Source organism: Myxocyprinus asiaticus, chromosome 1 (genome assembly GCF_019703515.2).
Source record: "Myxocyprinus asiaticus isolate MX2 ecotype Aquarium Trade chromosome 1, UBuf_Myxa_2, whole genome shotgun sequence".
Lineage (NCBI taxonomy): Eukaryota > Metazoa > Chordata > Actinopteri > Cypriniformes > Catostomidae > Myxocyprinus > Myxocyprinus asiaticus.
In genome coordinates this window covers 6978955-6997410 of record NC_059344.1, presented here as the reverse complement: position 1 = coordinate 6997410, position 18456 = coordinate 6978955, and the positions used below count along the sequence as shown (strand labels likewise).

General features: G+C 43.9%; 1 protein-coding gene across 1 annotated transcript in view; it reads right to left on the bottom strand.

Annotated features, from left to right (window-relative positions):
- The window catches only part of LOC127448982 (ATP-sensitive inward rectifier potassium channel 10-like), a 54088-nt gene extending 53454 nt beyond the window's left edge, over positions 1-634 (bottom strand). Inside the window, exon 1 of the mRNA XM_051712009.1 lies at positions 270-634. The gene's annotated coding sequence lies outside the window, so the exon portion shown is untranslated. The remainder of the gene's footprint in view (positions 1-269) is intronic.
- Between the last annotated feature and the right edge of the window lie 17822 nt (positions 635-18456).

Here is an 18456-nt window from a genome sequence, read left to right as displayed (position 1 = left end):
TGATACACCTGCTCAGTGATGCCAGTCTCATCTACAGTTGGCAGCCCTTGCAAGTATCATCTACACACGGTTTAATTCAACTAATTTTTGAACATGAGAAAAGTTGATGATAGTTATTTAAAAAATTGCATAGATTTATCCAGATAACTGACATGCTGACAGTTTTGTTTCTGAACTAAGTTCCTTGAATGAACACACTAGAAACAAATAACTGTCAAACCTCACGAGGGGTTTCAGTATCCATTTTGAAGGTTTACTTAAGCACTTACCTTTCACTGTGGACGTGAATGACGAGCTGTCTAAATGCAGTTCAGGAACGTTTACTCCTATATCCCAACTGCAGGAAACATCAGAAGAGAATTAACGGGCGAAAGCTTAGAAAGCGTTCAGAACGGAGAGACGTTTCTGATGACTTTGTCAATATCGTTCGCGCAAAAAGTGTGACAAGAATTCTCCGCAGATTTCTTAGATTTCCACATGTTTATTGTGCGAATAAACAAAATAACAATAATTAATAATGTTCAAAAAACGTATACATATATATTTATACAGGTTATATCAAAGTTGGTCAAAGTTTATAAATTGTTTATAATCCGCTCGACACGAACAATAAGTAAAGTGTCAGTCGGTGCCGGTCCCTGTCGCAAGTTACCGATTTATTATGTAATGCCCCCCCCCCCCCCCCCCCCCACCTCTCTCTCTCTCTCTCTCTCTCTCTCTCTCTCTCTCTCAATGGCTAAGTTTTGTCTAAAGCTCTGACTGAAGTGTTTCTATTCTCAAATCAACCTTGCCTTTCATTGTGGATGAAAATACGTACATGCAGCGTCTCAGCACTATTTAATTCATTAATTCAATGGCCCCTTTGCTCCTCCTTCCCACCCCCTGTGTCTCCTTCTGTAAATAGAGCCCTTGTTGAGCTCCTCCGCTGTTCAGCCTTTGTAAACTTTTCTACTTGCTGTAAATGTCTAAATGAAGGACTAAACTGTATTTTGCTGTTGTTCGTAGGACACATGCATTATTTATAATGCGCCCACAGATACTATAGTTCAGTTTGTCTTCCCAGGTAAACTGAAAGCATTTGACTCTCTTACTCTAAATATGAAATCTTAAAATCACATACATAAGGTTTACATAAGGTTAGTAAATGATTTTATTTCACAAAAATCATATCAGCACGTAAAATTTTAACATCTAGCCATACATTTGAAACTATGTGCATTTTAGCATTTATGAACTGGCCCTATTCACGAACATTGTTTGTCCCATATTGTAACTGCTTTCAAGATACGAGTCAAAATAATTTTTATGGTAATTTATTCCACAATTAATTCCACAAATTCTGTTAATTGAGCTTCACTTGTAATGAACCCAGAACATTCCTTTAACCCTTGGAAGCACTCACGGGTCAATTTGACTCATTGAACTTTTAACACTGATTTACATCAACTAAACTTTACGTTTTTTGGCCTAAAACGTAATGACATCCTCCACAGAGTTGATGTTGGTAGTGTTGGATCCTTATGAGGGCTCTCCATAGACATAATGATTTTTATACTGTACAAACTATAGATTCTATCCCATAACACTAACTCTACCCCTAAACCTAACCCTCACAAAAAAAACTCTCTATATTTTTACATTTTCAAAAAACATTGTTTAGTATGTTTTTTTTTTTAAGCAATTTGAATTATGGGGACACTAGAAATGTCCTCATAAACCACATTTATAACATAATACCCTTGTAATTACCAGTCTGTAACCTAAAAAATTGTCCTCGTAAACCACCCAAACCCACCCACTCACACACCCACAAACACTAATTGACAACAGACAAGTGCAAACATAATATTTTTAACATGGATTTTCATTTGTTCAAAAGTTCTTTTACAGTTAATTCAGTGTTCATTAAATGTTTGACATTTTCAAATGAGATATAATAAACAAATAAACACCTGTTAAATTTTTTTTAAAAAAAAATTACAAATTACAGGTTTTTTACAATCATTTTGGCACTAATTTCAGAACCTTGATGTCATTTTTCTAAACTCTAGACACAAAACTCAAAACGGTCATCACTTGTAATACAGGATGTCCAATATTCAAAACATTGCATTGTGCATATCTTTAAAGAAACCTTGCACTTGCAGAATCATTGGTTCAAATAACTCACTTATCGTGAAATACCGTAGGAACATCAATTTAGATCACCCACACACAAGATACTGATAGTTTCACTGTGTAGTTGTTCATACAATCATTAAATATTGTAGTACAAAATATGTGATACATGTTTCATTATGGTACTACACGTAAATACATCACTGTAAAAGGACTAGTAGAGAGAATACTACAGACACAGTGGAATCACTGAACAAAATCTGAAATGTATTGATGAAATACAATCAAAATCACAACATAGGTTTCTTTGAATCAAAGCAAAAATAATTAGCTACAAAAAAGAAAAAAAACTACAGTAAAACGCCAACTGCAGTGTTCCACACCTGGCTTACTGTAAAAGCAAAACAAAGGATTGATTACTGTACTTCTATATTTCCATCAACCCTGTCTTGTCTATTTGGCCACAGGTTCTCATCCACATCGCAATGAATGTTTTCATTAACCAAACATCTTGGGAAGAATCTTTGGGCATGGCGAATCCAGGCTTGACACTGGTCTGCCATGATGCCATTGCATGCATCATCCATGGCCTGGAGAAGGGTGACTTGTTTGTGAGGGCACCTATCATATACCCTCCACCTCCATGTGGAGAAAAATTCCTCAGTCAGGTTAAGGAAAGGACAGTATGGGGTAAGTACAAGGTGGTAAATTGTGGATGGGTCTGAAACCATGCTTGCACCATTTGAGCATGGTGGAACCTGACATTATCCCACACAATGGCATAGGTCACACCATCAGCTCTAAAAACCTGATTTACCTCAAGGAAGGTTACAAGGAGAGCTGCGTTATATGATCCAAAATGAGGTCTGCGGCTGAGCCACGTGACGGCATGCGAAGGGCAGATGTGTGAGAGACAGCTCTGCGCACTTTGCAAATTTTTTTTATTATTTTCATGATATGATCCGGTGAAATTCGATACACCCAGTTACACATTTACTGTTTGAGGTAAACATGGCAAAGAAGTCAAAATCCTTGGGCTCTGGAGACATTAAAAGACACTTACGGTTTCAAGATGAAAGCCCAGACAGGCCTGTGGACCAGGGACTCGATTTGGATGGTGCGGCGGGAGATGGAATCCATCGTCGGCTGTCCAACATGTCGGTGATATTGACGAAGGTACTTGCGGACTTGGGGGATCTTGCTGTAATGTGTCGATCGATTGCAGCGATGGAAAAAAAATTCTCTGAGCTAGTCACAAGCGTGACAGATGTTGAAAAACGAATCTATTATTTGGAGGCATCGGGGAGGGAATTAGCCGCTAATACGCCCACGACCAAAGTTGATTTGGAACGTGTTCTTGAAAAGCTTGAAGATCTTGAGAATAGAAGCCGCAGGAATAACATTCGAATTGTTAGTGTTCCTGGGCATAGGGAGGGCAGAGATGTGGTGGGATTCATGGGCGAACTTTTCCCGAGTCTGCTCAACATAACAGGCCATGGGCTGGGGTCGAGCGAGCTCACGGAGTCCCAGCTCACGGATCTGCTGAGGTAGGAAGGCCCAGATTGATTCTGGCCAAATTTTTTAGGTCGTCCGGTGAGGTTCTTGTGTTGCACCAGGCGAGGAGCAAGGGAGATCTTTCTTGTATATTTTCTTGTTCCCGGACTTTGCGAACTTGACGGGAGTGAAACACGATTGGTTTAAGGAATGCGGGAAACTCTTACATCGGTGGAGGATCGCTTTTGCTATGATGTTTCCGGCCAGACTGAGAACAGACACCAAGGACGGCAGCAAAGTATTTACATGTCCCAATCAGGCAATGTCTTTTATTGAAACAATGGGTGAGTAGCCATTGGGTGTTTTTCTTGTGAGTGGATTGACTCACTGTACATACTCCGGCTTTTGGAGGAAGCTGGGTGCAATTTTTGTTTCTTTTTGCATTGGCTCCACCCAGCGGCTGGAGTTTGTTTTGTTTTGTGGATTAACACTTTTCCTTAAAGAAACTTTTGCATTGACAGAAGATCACTTTTACAATGAAGTTCCTGGGCAGATTGAGAATAGACACTACGGATGACCGCAAAATATCAACATGCCCACACAAAGGATGTCTTTTATAAAGTTGGCGGACTGTGTAAATCATGGGATATACTTTTATGCGGCCTCCGAGTGAATTAACTCTTGACCATCCAAGGAACTGGGATGAGAGTTTGTTTCCTTTTGTGCTGGTCCCGCCTAGTGGTTGGAGCTTGTTTTGTTAAATAACATTACTTCGGGACAGTTATGGATGGATCTGTCAGTTGCTTGTGCTTATGCCTCCTGCTGGCTGGACTATGATTTGTGGAGTATTTTTGTGGGACATTGCAATGATTGTGTCATCTTCTGCACTCATCAGCTGGCTCACTGAAGATTCGTTTGTCTGACCGAGGAAATTGAATGGCTTTGTATCGGCTGGAGTTTGATTTGTGGGGGAGCACGCCTTCAAGACAGTTCTGCGAATGGGTCTACACGTTCTTTGTGTTTGTTCTGCCTGTTGGCTGGGGTTTGTTTTACAAAATATTTGATGTTATGTAATTTTGCCTAACAAATTTGTGAGGCAAAATTGAGCAATCCAATGGCAAAGTTGCCGCGGGGGCTCTCGTAGGCGTACATGTACTCTTTGAGAGGGGGTTTGACGCCGGTTGGCGCTGTCGTGTGCGGGGTTAATGCGCATGTTTTTCTTTTTTCTGTTTGTTTTGTTCAGGGGGAAGTTCGGGGTTTGATTGTTTCACTAATGGTTAATATGGTCTGTATAATTTCGATTTTGACACACAATTTATTTTTTCTACTATATCAAAATGCCAAATGTTAATATGAGTGTACTATCGCTCTCCACATGGAATGTGAATGGGTTGGGGCACCCCATAAAAAGGAAGGTAGGTTATTTATTTTTTTAAACGTAAGAAATATGATATAGTGTTTCTTCGAGAAACACATCTTTCCCCGCAGGAAGCTGAAAAATTTGGGAAGATATGGGGTGGACATGTTTTCTTTAGTGTTGGCTCAAGTAAGAGCAAGGGAGTCATTATATTGGTAAATAAACATTACAATTCAAATGTCTCAAACAGTTTAATGATAAATTAGGAAGAGTCATTATTGTTTTAGCAGAAATTCAGGGGCAAAGTCTGATTTTGGCTAATATTTACGCACCTAACGCTGATGATCAGGGCTTTTTTATAGATCTTGAAGGGATGTTGCAAGCCGCTGGCACCCATCATGATATAATTTTGGGAGGAGACTTTAATCTTTTGATGGACTCAGTCCTTGATCATAGTGAAGCAAAAGTGTGTAAGCCCCCTAGAGCAACATTGATGCTTCACGGGATGTGTAAAAATCTTGGTCTTACAGATATTTCGAGACTTTTGAACCCATCTGGTAGACATTTTTTTCATCAGTCCATAAGATTTATTCTAGAATAGATTTTTTTTAAATATCCAAATCCCTCATTTGATTGATTGCTCAATTGGAAACATTTTAGTCTCGGATCACGCCCTGGTGAGTTTAGAGGTGTTGCCACATATAGAGAAAAAGAAATCATATAGTTGGTACCTTAATGTATCCCTTTTGCAAAATCCTGATGTCCAACAAATGTTAAAGACTGAAATCAATATTTATATGGAGACCAACTGGTCCTCGGTATCCTCTGTGGGCGTGGCTTGGGAGGCACTTAAGGCGGTTCTTAGGGGTCAGATCATACAGTATGCCTCATTCATCAAAAAAATCCAAAGCACGAGAACTCGTGGAGTTGGAAGGAAATATTAAAAGTGCAGAGGCAGAGCTGAAGCGCCGTATGTCATCTGATGGCCTCAGAGAATTGACCCAATTGAAATACAGATATAATACTATTTTGTCGCAGAAAGTGGAGTTTTGGTTATTCAGGGCAAGACAGTCATACTTTTAGTCGGGGGACAAAGCAGGGAAGCTTTTGGCTAGATATTTAAAGCAGAGAGAGTCTTTTTCTACCATTCCCTCAGTGAAATCTGCTGGTGGTGAAATTTTTACCTCAGCCATTGATATTAATAATGCCTTTAAAGAATTCTATCTTGATCTTTATAGTTCCACATCTTCATCTACTGATGAAGATATTAGAAACTTTGTGGAACCATTAGATCTTCCTAAACTGAAGACTGAGCAAAAAAACTCTCTTGATTCTGAGATAACCTTGGAGGAGCTTGACGAGGTAATTACAGTGGTGTGAAAAAGTGTTTGCCCCCTTCCTGATTTCTTATTTTTTTGCATGTTTGTCACACTTAAATGTTTCAGATCATCAAACAAGTTTAAATATTAGTCAAAGATAACACAAGTAAACACAAAATGTGGTTTTTAAATGAAGGTTGTTATTATTAAGGGAAAACAAAATCCAAACCTACATGGCCCTGTGTGAAAAAGTGTTTGCCCCACCTGTTAAAACATAACTTAACTGTGGTTTATCACACCTGAATTCAATTTCTCTAGCCACACACAGGCCTGATTACTGCCACACCTGTTCTCAATCAAGAAATCACTTAAATAGGACCTGCCTGACAAAGTGAGGTAGACCAAAAGATCTTCAAAAGCTAGACATCATGCCGAGATCCAAAGAAATTAAGGAACAAATGAGAAAGAAAGTAATTGAGATCTATCAGTCTGGAAAAGGTTATAAAGCCTTTTCTAAAGCTTTGGGACTCCAGAGAACCACAGTGAGAGCCATTATCCACAAATGGCGAAAACATGGAACAGTGGTGAACCTTCCCAGGAGTGGCCGGCCGACCAAAATTACCCCAAGAGCGCAGCGACGACTCATCCAAGAGGTCACAAAAGACCCCACAACAACATCCAAAGAACTGCAGGCCTCACTTGCCTCAGTTAAGGTCAGTGTTCATGACTCCACCATAAGAAAGAGACTGGGCAAAAATGCCTGCATGGCAGAGTTCCAAGACGAAAACCACTGCTGAGCAAAAAGAACATTAAGGCTCGTCTCATTTTTTGCCAGAAAACATCTTGATGATCCCCAAGACTTTTGGGAAAATACTCTGTGGACTGACGAGACAAAAGTTGAACTTTTTGGAAGGTGTGTGTCCCATTACATCTGGCGTAAAAGTAACACCGCATTTCAGAAAAAGAACATCATACCAACAGTAAAATATGGTGGTGGTAGTGTGATGGTCTGGGGCTGTTTTGCTGCTTCAGGACCTGGAAGACTTGCTCTGATAAATGGAACCATGAATTCTGCTGTCTACCAAAAAATCCTGAAGGAGAATGTCTGGCCATCTGTTCGTGACCTCAAGCTGAAGCGAACTTGGGTTCTGCAGCAGGACAATGATCCAAAACACACCAGCAAGTCCACCTCTGAATGGCTGAAGAAAAACAAAATGAAGACTTTGGAGTGGCCTAGTCAAAGTGCTGACCTGAATCCTATTGAGATGCTGTGGCATGACCTTAAAAAGTCAGTTAATGCTCGAAAACCCTCCAATGTGGCTGAATTACAACAATTCTGCAAAGATGAGTGGGCCAAAATTCCTCCACAGCACTGTAAAAGACTCATTGCAAGTTATCGCAAACGCTTGATTGCAGTTGTTGCTGCTAAGGGTGGCCCAACCAGTTATTAGGTTTAGGGGGCAATCACTTTTTCACACAGGGCCATGTAGGTTTGGATTTTGTTTTCCCTTAATAATAACAACCTTCATTTAAAAACTGCATTTTGTGTTTACCTGTGTTATCTTTGACTAATATTTAAACTTGTTTGATGATCTGAAACATTTAAGTGTGACAAACATGCAAAAAAGTAAGAAATCAGGAAGAGGGCAAACACTTTTTCACACCACTGTAAGTCCCTACCTACTGGCAAGGCTCCGGGGCCAGATGGTTTTGCCGCAGAATTTTTTAGATCCTATGCTACAGAACTGGCTCCACTTTTGTTAGAGGTTTATACTGAATCATTAAAGAATGGAAAGCTTTCTCCAACCATGACACAAGCCCGGATCAGTCTGATTCTTAAAAAGGACAAAGATCCAAGCGAGTGTAAAAGTTACCATCCAATCTCCCTGATCCAAATAGATGTAAACATTGTCAAAAATTTTGGCTAACCAATTAAGTAAGGTCATGACATCTCTTATACATATAGATCAGGTGGGGTTTATTCGGGGCTGCAGCTCTTCTGATAACATCAGGATTCTCATCAATATCATGTGGTCAGTAGCAAATGATCAGTCTCCGGTCAATGCCATCTCACTTAATGCTGAAAAGGCGTTTGATATGGTAGAATTGGATTATCTTTTTAAGATTTTGGAAATGTATGGGTTCGGGAGTACATTTATTGGTTGGATTAAGTTACTTTGTAGACACCCTGTAGCAGCGGTACAAACAAATGGATTAATTTCAGATTATTTTACTCTGGATAGGGGCACGCGGCAGGGTTACCCTCTTTCCCCATTATTGTTCTGTCTTGCCCTGGAACCATTAGCAGCTGCTATAAGAAAGGAGGATGATTTTCCAGGTGTGGTTGCAGGAGGTGTGGCAAATAAGCTTCCGCTTTATGCAGATTATATTTTATTATTTGTCTCTGAACCTACTAGATCTATGCCTTGCCTCCACAGAATTATTCATTCCTTTTCCAAGTTCTCAGGATACAAAGTCAACTGGTCTAAATTCGAAGCTTTGGCTCTGACAGCGTACTGTCCAGTAACGGCTTTCCAGCCGGGCGCTTTCCAGTGGCCCAAACAGGGCATTAAGTATTTGGGGATTTTATTCCCAGCAAATTTGTCTGATTTAGTTAGTGTTAATTTTGACCCTTTAATAAAAATGTTTTCGAGCAATGTGGGCAGGTGGGCTTCATTACATTTATCGATGATTGGGAAGGTTAATGTTATTCAAATTAATTGTATTCCAAAATGTAACTACCTGCTACAATCTCTCCCTGTAGATGTCCCCCTATCTTATTTCAAGCAATTTGATAGCATAGTGAAGTCCTTCATTTGGAATGGTAAACGTCCCAGATTTCATTTTAATAAGTTACATAGGCCGACAGACAAAGGTGGGCTAGGCCTACCCAAGAATTCTTTTTATTACTATGCGTTCAGTCTCAGACATTTGGCTGATTGGTCACTTCCACCTGAGAAAGCCCCTCCCTGGTTTGTTAAATAGCGGCGCTTGCCCCTATTTCGCCATTACAAAGCATCTCTATCAAACTAATCGGAAAAGTTAAGTTACACCCCGTTATTTCGCATTTACACTCGGTATGGACTAAAGTGTCCAGATTGTTTAAATTGGACACTTATTTAAATGTTGCCTTGAGCATATGGCAGAACCCAAGATTGTGTATTGGCAAGTCCCCTTTCTGCTGGCCAGAGTGGATTGTGAGGGGGGTTGCTACACTCGGTGACCTATATGAAAGTGGAGCGTTGAGATCATTTGAAAACTTGGTCCAACATTTTGGGATCCCCAGACCTCAGTTTTATAGGTATTTTACAAATGTGCCACCTACTTTGTACTATTAGTTTTTGGAGGGCTCTCGGGTGGGGTGTGGAGAGAGTAGTGTAATATAGTTAGTATGATTATTATGTGTGTGTATGTATGTATGTATGTTTGTATATATGTATATATATATAATATGTGTGTGTGTGTGTGTGTGTGTGTGTCTGTTTGATTTTTATTTCTATATATTTACTTATGTTTGACCACAGGGTTGTTTTTTGGGGGGGCAGGGTTGGGGAGGGGGGGTTGTGGGTTTTAAATGTTGATTTTATATATATGTTTTGCATTTCATTGTTATTGTATGATTTAATAAAAAAAATGTAATTACAAATGAGGTCTGCGTCCCACCACACCATATTCCGATATAGCTGCACACATGGTGATGTTGACCCCACGTTGTCCAGGTACTTGGATGGTTGCCCGCTGGCCAATTCAGTTTTGACCTCTCCTCCTTGTCTTGGCCAGGTTGAAGCCTGCCTCATCCAAAAAGATGAATTTGTGATGGTTTTCATCAGCATCCAGCTCCATCACCCTCTAAAAAGACATTTTGGAAAGAGAATTACTGATTACAATGATGTAGAATGTTTGGGGAATTTTTCACAACAGGAATCTTGAAACAGAACATACCTGAACATAATCAGTCCTCAGTTGCTTCACTCTGTCTGTATTTTTTTCAAAAGTCACACGGTATAGCTGTTTTAGAGACACCTGGTGCCTTTTCAGCATGTATGCAATAGTTGGCAAACTTATGGCTTCCACATTGTTGAACATGTCGTCATTGTCCAAGATGTGCTGCCGAATGTCTGTAAGGGGAATATAATTTCTGGCCCGAACCAAACTGACCACAGCCCGCTCTTGTTGGTCAGTCTGAATTTTGCCTCTGCCTCCCCCTATTATGACAAGGCTAACGACCACCTCTCAGAAGGGGTGCATGTCCCCTGCCATTCGTTTTACCACCACGTCTTCCTCCTCCCACTGCTTGACCTCTATTGTGACCTGGATCACCTGCCAGCTCCATGTTATCGCTATGTTGTTGTAGATGGATACCACTCATTTCACTATATACTCGTACCACAATGTAAAATCAATCATCAGTAATGAGTTGGCAGTATTGGAAAAGCAATTACAAGCCTGCATACATACAGTAATGTCAAATCTGAAAACATGGTCTGGAAAAGTGGTACATGGGACCATAGAAACAGTGTCTGATAAAGAATGATGATGAAATATTACATCCATAGATGATGTAGTCCAACTGGTTCATGTTTCACGGTAATTGGTGTCAATGGATCTCATTATCCTGAAACTTTCATGATCTAAACATGGAATATTGTTTGTCAGTTTCCAGAAAACTATGCATTAAGAGTAATGCAACAGTTCCCTGTCTGTCACTCACTCGACGTTGTGTCGATGTAGTGACACTAGGGGTTCGATCTTGAGAGCCCCAATCACCTTTGCTTAAAATAGAAAAGGCCAATGAAAATTGGCGAGTGGAAATTGCATGCCACTCTCCGCCCCGGACATACGGGTATAAAGGAGATGCCATGCATCACTCATTCAGATTTTTTCTTCGGAGCTGAATGCATGTGTGTGTTCGTCCTATCACCTCTTGCTATGCTGCTGGATTTTTACACTAGCACGGTTGAGTGCTGTGCTTCCCCTGGGCGCTTCGGCAGCCTGAGTCTGCAGGTGCTAAAAGAGTATATTCAAGAAAGAGTATCTTTTCCTTCTAAAAGAGCTCGCGCAAACGCTTGGCGTCTTTTTAAAGATGTCCTTCCGTGTTTGTACTACTGAATGTGGCCGTTACCTCTCCCCTCCGGATACCCATGAAATCTGCCTTGAGCGTCTGGTGCACCAGTTGCACTCGTGGAAGGGTTGTGTTCTCATTGCAATAACATGCCCATGAGAATGTTGCAGTTGCAGCTCACTTCCTTCTTCGTGAAGCAAGGAGCCACCGCAGCTGCTCCCCAACCTAGTCCGTCCTGACGCTCAGCCGGCCGGGTTGGCAAACACCGCGGGCGATCTGGATGTGGACATGGGAGCGTTTCCGCTGGCTCAGCCCCCGCGGACCTCCCATCCCCCAGCACGCTCGTTCTGTCTGGATGAGCTGTCGAGCGATGCAGGCGGTCTGCCTCAGGGCGGGTTTAATGTGTCGTTCGCGGCTCGCGACCAGGATGAGCTTTCGGTCGCGGCATCGGTGGATGGGCTTCTGCTATCGGAAGTGGACGAATCTTCTGAGCTCCCGCCCACGGGTGGTAGAGCACAAAAAGAGGCGGACGCTGAGATTGGCAGCCATGCTTGCCCGGGCGACTGCGAACATCGGGCTGAAGTGGAACCCTCCACACTGCCCTGAGCGTTCGCGGCTGGATGATTGGTTTCTGCGCTCGGGGCAGGGCCGAGAGTCGTGCTCCGGTACCTTTCTTCCCGGAAGTGCACGAGGAGCTAACAAAGTCGTGGAAGGCACCTTTTACTGCCTACACACGCTTTGTGGGTTCGTCCACTCTGACTACCCTCGACGGCAGAGCGGCTAAGGGATATGTCGAGCTTGCCCAGGTAGAGCACGCCGTAGCAGTGCATTTATGCCCGCAGGGCGCAGCCACCTGGCGCGACCAACCAAGACTCCCTTCCAAGGCCTGTAAGTTCTCTTCCTCTTTAATGATGAAGGTTTACAAGGCCGCGAGTCAGGCCGCTTCCACCCTGCACGCCATGGCCATCCTGCAGGTCCACCAGGCCAAGGCGCTAAAAGATCTGCAGGAGGGTAGGACCAACCCAGGGTTGATGCAGGAACTGCACACTGTGAATGACCTCGCTTTAAGGGCCGCTCGCCCGCACCTGTCACCGGCCGCCATTGCGGGCTTGCGGAGCAGCATGTCCCCCCTGGGCTGTCTTCCAGCCTTGCCGCGAACCACCCTGCCTGGGCACGGATTCGCCTTGGCTACGCGATCAAGTTCGCCAAATGCCCGCCCCAGTTCAGTGGCATCCTCTCCACTACGGTGCAGGGCGAGGGTGCTTCCGTCCTCCTGGTGGAAGTTGCCACTCTTCTGGCAAAGGGAGCAATAGATCCCGTCCCCGTAGCCGAGTTGTGCAAGGGCTTCTACAGCCCTTATTTTATCGTGCCCAAGAGAGGGGGAGGGTCGCACCCAATCTTGGACCTGCGTGCCCTGAACAAGGCCTTACACAGGCTTCCTTTCAGGATGTTAACGCAGAAGTGCATCCTTGCGTCAGTACGACATCAGGATTGGTTCGCGGCCATCGACCTGAAGGATGCGTACATTCACGTATTGATCCTTCCTCGACACAGACCCTTTCTTCGGTTTGCCTTCAAGGGACAAGCATACCAGTACAAGGTCCTCCCCTTCGGTCTGTCCCTGTCTCCTTGCGTCTTTACCAAGGTCGCAGAGGCTGCCCTGGCCCCACTGAGGGAGAAGGACATTCGCATTCTCAATTATCTCGACAACTAGCTAATCCTAGCTCACTCGCGAGATCTATTGTGTGCGCACAGGACCTTGTGCTTCAGCACCTCGACTGACTTGGGCTTCAGGTCAACTGGGGGAAGAACAAGCTCTCCCCTGCGCAGAGCATCTCTTTTCTCGGTATGGAGTTGGACTCGGTCACTCTCAGGGCCCGTCTTACAACCGAACATGCTCAGTCAGTGCTGATCTGCCTGGTAGTGGCACAAGTGGAACAATTTCAGAGGCTCCTGGGGGTTCTCCCCCTCGGGTTGATGCATATGAGACCGCTTCAGCACTGGCTACAGATTCGAGTCCTGAGGTGGGCATGGCGCCACAGTGCCGTCAGACTTTCAGCCCTTGGTCGGACCTGGTGTTCCTACGGGCAGGTGTTCCCCTAGAGCAGGTCTCAAGGCGTGTCGTGGTCATGACGGACGCCTCAAACTCGGGCTGGGGTACTGTGTGCAACGGGCTGGCAGTGTCGGGGCTCTGGACGGGGCCCTGACTCTAATGGGACATCAACTGCTTAGATTTGCTGGCAGTATTGCTGGCCCTGAGGAGGCTCTGGCCGTTGATTCAGGGCAAGCATGTGTTGTTCCGGACCGACAACACAGTGACCGTAACATACATAAACCGGCAAGGCGGTGTACGCTCGCGTCACACGTCGCAACTCGCCCGCTGCCTCCTCCTTTGGAGTCAGCAGACCTTGCAGTGGACGCGCTCTCACGCCAGGTAATGCTCCGCAGGGAGTGGAGACTCCAGCCCCACGTAGTCCAGCTGATTTGTGAGAGATTCGGGGAGGCGCAGGTAGACCTGTTCACCTCCCAAGACTCCTCTCACTGCCCCCTGTGGTACTCCCTGTCCGAGGCCCCCCTCAGCATGGATGCCTTAACGTACAGCTGGCCTCGAGGGCTACGCAAGTATGCGTTTCCTCCTGTGAGCCTCATTGCACAGACTCTGTGCAAAGACAGGGAGGACAAGCAGCAAGTCCTGTTTGTTGCACCGTACTGGCCCAACCGGACTTGGTTCTCAGATCTGATGCTCCTGACAGTAGCACCTCCTTGGTGCATTCCCCTGAGGCAGGACCTTCTCACTCAGGGACAGGGCACGCTCCAGCACCCGTGGCCGGACCTCTGGAAACCCCACGTCTGGCTCCTGGATGGAGGTCTTCCACCAGCAGTGGTAGACACAATCACTCAGGCCAGGGCCCCCTCTACGAGGTGGCTCTATGCCTTGAAGTGGCGCCTTTTCGCTAACTGGTGTTCTTCCCATGGGGAAGACCCACAGAGATGCGCTGTCGGGTTTGTGCTGTATTTCCTTCAGGAAGGGCTGGTGAGATGGCTGTCTCCCTCTACCCTGAAAGTGTACGTAGCTGCTATAGCAGCTCAACACGATACACTGGATGGGAGACCCTCATAACAGCGCGACCTGATCAACAGGTTCCTCTCGGGATCTCTCTGTGAGCCACCTTTGAGCCCCTGGAGCAGGAAGAGCTCAGCACTCTGTCCCTGAAGACGGCCCTCCTGGTGGCGCTCACTTCCATCAAGAGGGTGAGGGATCTGCAGGCGCTCTCTGTTACCAGCGAATGCCTCGAGTTTGGGCCAGCACACTCTCATGTGATCTTGAGACCCCGGCCCGGTTACGTGCCCAAAGTTCCCACCACTCCTTTTCAAGACCAGGTGGTGAACATGTAAGCGCTCCCTTCAGAGGAGGAAGACCCGGCTTTGTCATTGCTGTGTCCAGTTCATGCTCTGCGCATCTATCTGGACCGCACGCAGAGCTTTAGATGCTCTGAGCAGCTCTTTGTCTGTTTTGGAGGACAGCAGAAGGGGAAAGCTGTCTCCAAGCAGAGATTAGCCCATTGGATTGTGGATGCCATTTTCCTTGCATACCAGTCTCAGGACTTGCCGTGCCGCTTAGGAGTCCGGGCGCACTCCACTAGAGGTGTTGCGTCCTCCTGGGCACTGGCAAGAGGGGCCTCTCTTGCAGACATATGCAGAGCTGCAGGTTGGGCTACACCCAGTACCGTTGCGAGGTTTTATAACCTACACATAGACCCGGTTTCGACCCGAGTGTTATGCGGTAACAGCAGGTAGACCGGGTGGCCGGTTGGGTGTACCGCTTTCATTGCACCTTTCCCCTTTTTCACAGGTGATAATGTATGCTTTTTGTCCACAACAGTTCCCTATTCCGGAGAACTCTGGACGACTCTTTAATTTTTTAGCACTGTTCAGGTGACGAACTCGGCGAAGGAGTGACGCCACCAGGCCCTGTACTCGTGGTATTCCCCTTTTCAGGTGAGCCTGTGTGTTCAGGCTCAGTGCTCCATGCATGGTGATTCCCCCTTGGTAATCCCGTATGATGAGTTTCCACTGTTCGGTGAACCCTGTGTTTCCCCTTGTCAGAGCTTTCTCTGCCTCGGCCACTGTGCTGCGTACCCTCTCTATAGATAGGGTCCTCCTGTGGTATCATTCCATATGTGAACTTCCCCATTGGTAAGTCCATGTGAGGTATTCTCCACATGCTAACACAGGATGTGGTCTCCGTAGAGCTCATCTTCCTGGAGAGGGAAGAGCACTTCCCAGCGCTATTCTAGAAAAGTGCTCAGCGGGACATTGCTTAACAGCAATCAGTTAAGACACCACCTGTAGCCTCCTTGCGTAAGTGCCTCCACACCCCTTAACGGCACTAGGGAGACACCTTACCTAACTCGCTGGAAGGTCACGACATGGTTGAGTGCTCGCTGCGAAGCACGCAGCAGCTTGCCCGTGTCCACTCTTCTGTACCCTGTGATATGGTTCAGCACCTGTGGCATTTCCTATAGGAACCCCTAGTGTCACTACATCGACACAACTTCGAGTGAGTGACAGACAAGGAACATCTTGGTTACTGATGTAACCTCTGTTCCCTGATTGAGGGAACAAGACATTGTGTCACTCCTGCCGCGGCGCTGAACTGGCCGCTGACATGGTCAGGACTCTCTATCGGCTCCTCAGCATAAATCTGAATGAGTGATGCACGTCATCTCCTTTCATACCCATATGTCCGGGGTGGAGAGTGGCATGCAAATTCCACTCTGCAATTTTCACTGGCCTTTTCTATTTTAAGCAAAGGTGATTGGGGCTCTCAAGATCGAACCCCTAGTGTAACTACATCGACACAACATCTCGTTCCCTCCATCAGGGAACAGAGGTTACATCAGTAAACAAGATGTTACTGTTACTTTGAGCAGTTGTATCAATTGATAGCTAGATCATTGTAATGAAATTAATAGACAGTCATTTCAGATGTAATGTGTGAATTGCATTTTGAAATGGTAATACTTTGATGTTAAGTTGTGTCATTTTGAACAGGTGATTTTAGTTAAATGAACAAATTATCTTAGATTTATGTGTATTGTTTCCAAGCAATTGGAAAAAGTGTTAGAGTTGTGAAAAAATTTGCATTTTGATCATCGGTTGTGAGTTGTGTCTAGAGTTTTGAAAAATGACATCAAGGTTCTGAAATTAGTGCCAAAGTGATTGTAAAAAACTGTAAAGTTATTAGGTATTGGATTATTTTGTTTGAATAATCATCAAAAGAATCTCAAATTTAAATTGTGATTAAAAAAAAAACTGAATAAAAAAAAAGTCTAATGACTGCTCCATTCACTGCTTCTGTTGGCCCCAAATAGCCACAAATTCTATATCAGCTCTCACTTTAGGTTGTTTTCTACAAAATGTGTTTATTTTTACTTGTCTCTCAGCTTGTCTGGGTAAATAATTAAAGTCTCAAATGTCCAGAAAAAAAAATGCAGTTCAGCAAAAAAATAAAATAAAATATTATAAACAAATCATCGTTTGAAAATATTAACTATTGACTGATTATTGGCTATTGATGATTACATGTTATACATCATTGCATATGACACCAAGATCACGTTTATAGTCCATTCAGAGCCAGAGATATTCCACAATACAGGGCCAGAGCTTCCCAAAAATGACTGGGGCTGAGTTTGGAATGGCATACAACCCATATTACTCCTACTACTTCTGCCATATATGTCTATGGCAGAAATAGTAAGTGAATTATGGTAGTCTGCCATTCCGAACTCGGTCTGAATGTCTGTTAACAGAGTCACAAAACACGTTGGGGTGCCCCCTGCCTTTCAGATCTGTATATTGTGACAGAAGATGATAGAGAAAAAAAAAATATTATTTCAAGTTTTTGCTACCATCTAGTGGAATGATTTAGGACTAAAAGTAGAGATATAGACCAAACAGAGCCTTTATTACAAGCTTTTGAAATCTAAGATAAAAAAAATAAAATAAAAAAAACAGGTTAATTTGACCCAGCAGGTTCAAGTAGGGACTTGATCATTAAGGCCATCCAAGGGTTAATCAGTTCATCTGCTTCTTGTTGAGTCTCCTGAAAAGTGAAAAGAAAATGTGCATTGGCGCACACTGAATGTCATGACAAAGGCACAGCGTAGAGACCACTGATCTACAATACAGACCTGGATTGCTGATGCAATGGTAAACTGCCAGCAGGAGGTGAAGCCATCAGAAGTGTTCAAGCGGCCATATTGGTATGCTCAAACTGCATTAAGGCCTTAATGACTGACAGTAGAAATTGCTGCTGTTTCACCATCTCCCACCTCCGGATAAAACTGCCATATTTTGCCTGATAGTGACAGTGGTGATTAACTTTAAATTAGCTCATTATGTATAATATTCATTGTAAGGGACAAGGTATTTTTAGAGTATATCCTGCCCCGGTGTGCTTTATATGACAAGGAACAAAGCTTTGACTGATCCAAATATTCCCTCGCAGCACAGCAGTAATGACTATATGAATTTCTTAAATAAAATCAAGACCATCGAAAGAAAATTGTAATTATGCAACCGCTTGCAACAATGCCTCAGAAGAAAGTTTCCCATAGTATTCCTTGCATACAACTTCTGTCCTTTCCTGTTATAGCTCATGAAGAGCCAACAAAACTTGTAAAAGAATACAATCCAACAACAGGTATGCTAAACCCTATACCAACTAAGCTACTGAAAATGTTTGTTCATGAAATCACAGAACCTCTTCTCAAAATTATTATCTTCTCACTATATTTAGGACATGTACCCAGAACCTTCAAGCTGGCAGTTATTAAACAGCTTATTAAGAAACCACAGCTTGGTACTGGAGAGTTGGCTGATTATAGACCAATCTCAAATATCCCATTTATGTCTAAAATACTTGAAAAGTTAGTGTCCTCCCACTTATGTTTCTTTTTAGAGATAAATGGTATCTGTGAAGAATTTCAATCAGGATTTAGGCTCCATCAAAGTACAGAGACTGCACTTATCAGAGACTTGCACTTATCATCTGATCGTGGATGCATCTCTCTTCTAGTACATTTAGATCTTAGTGCTGC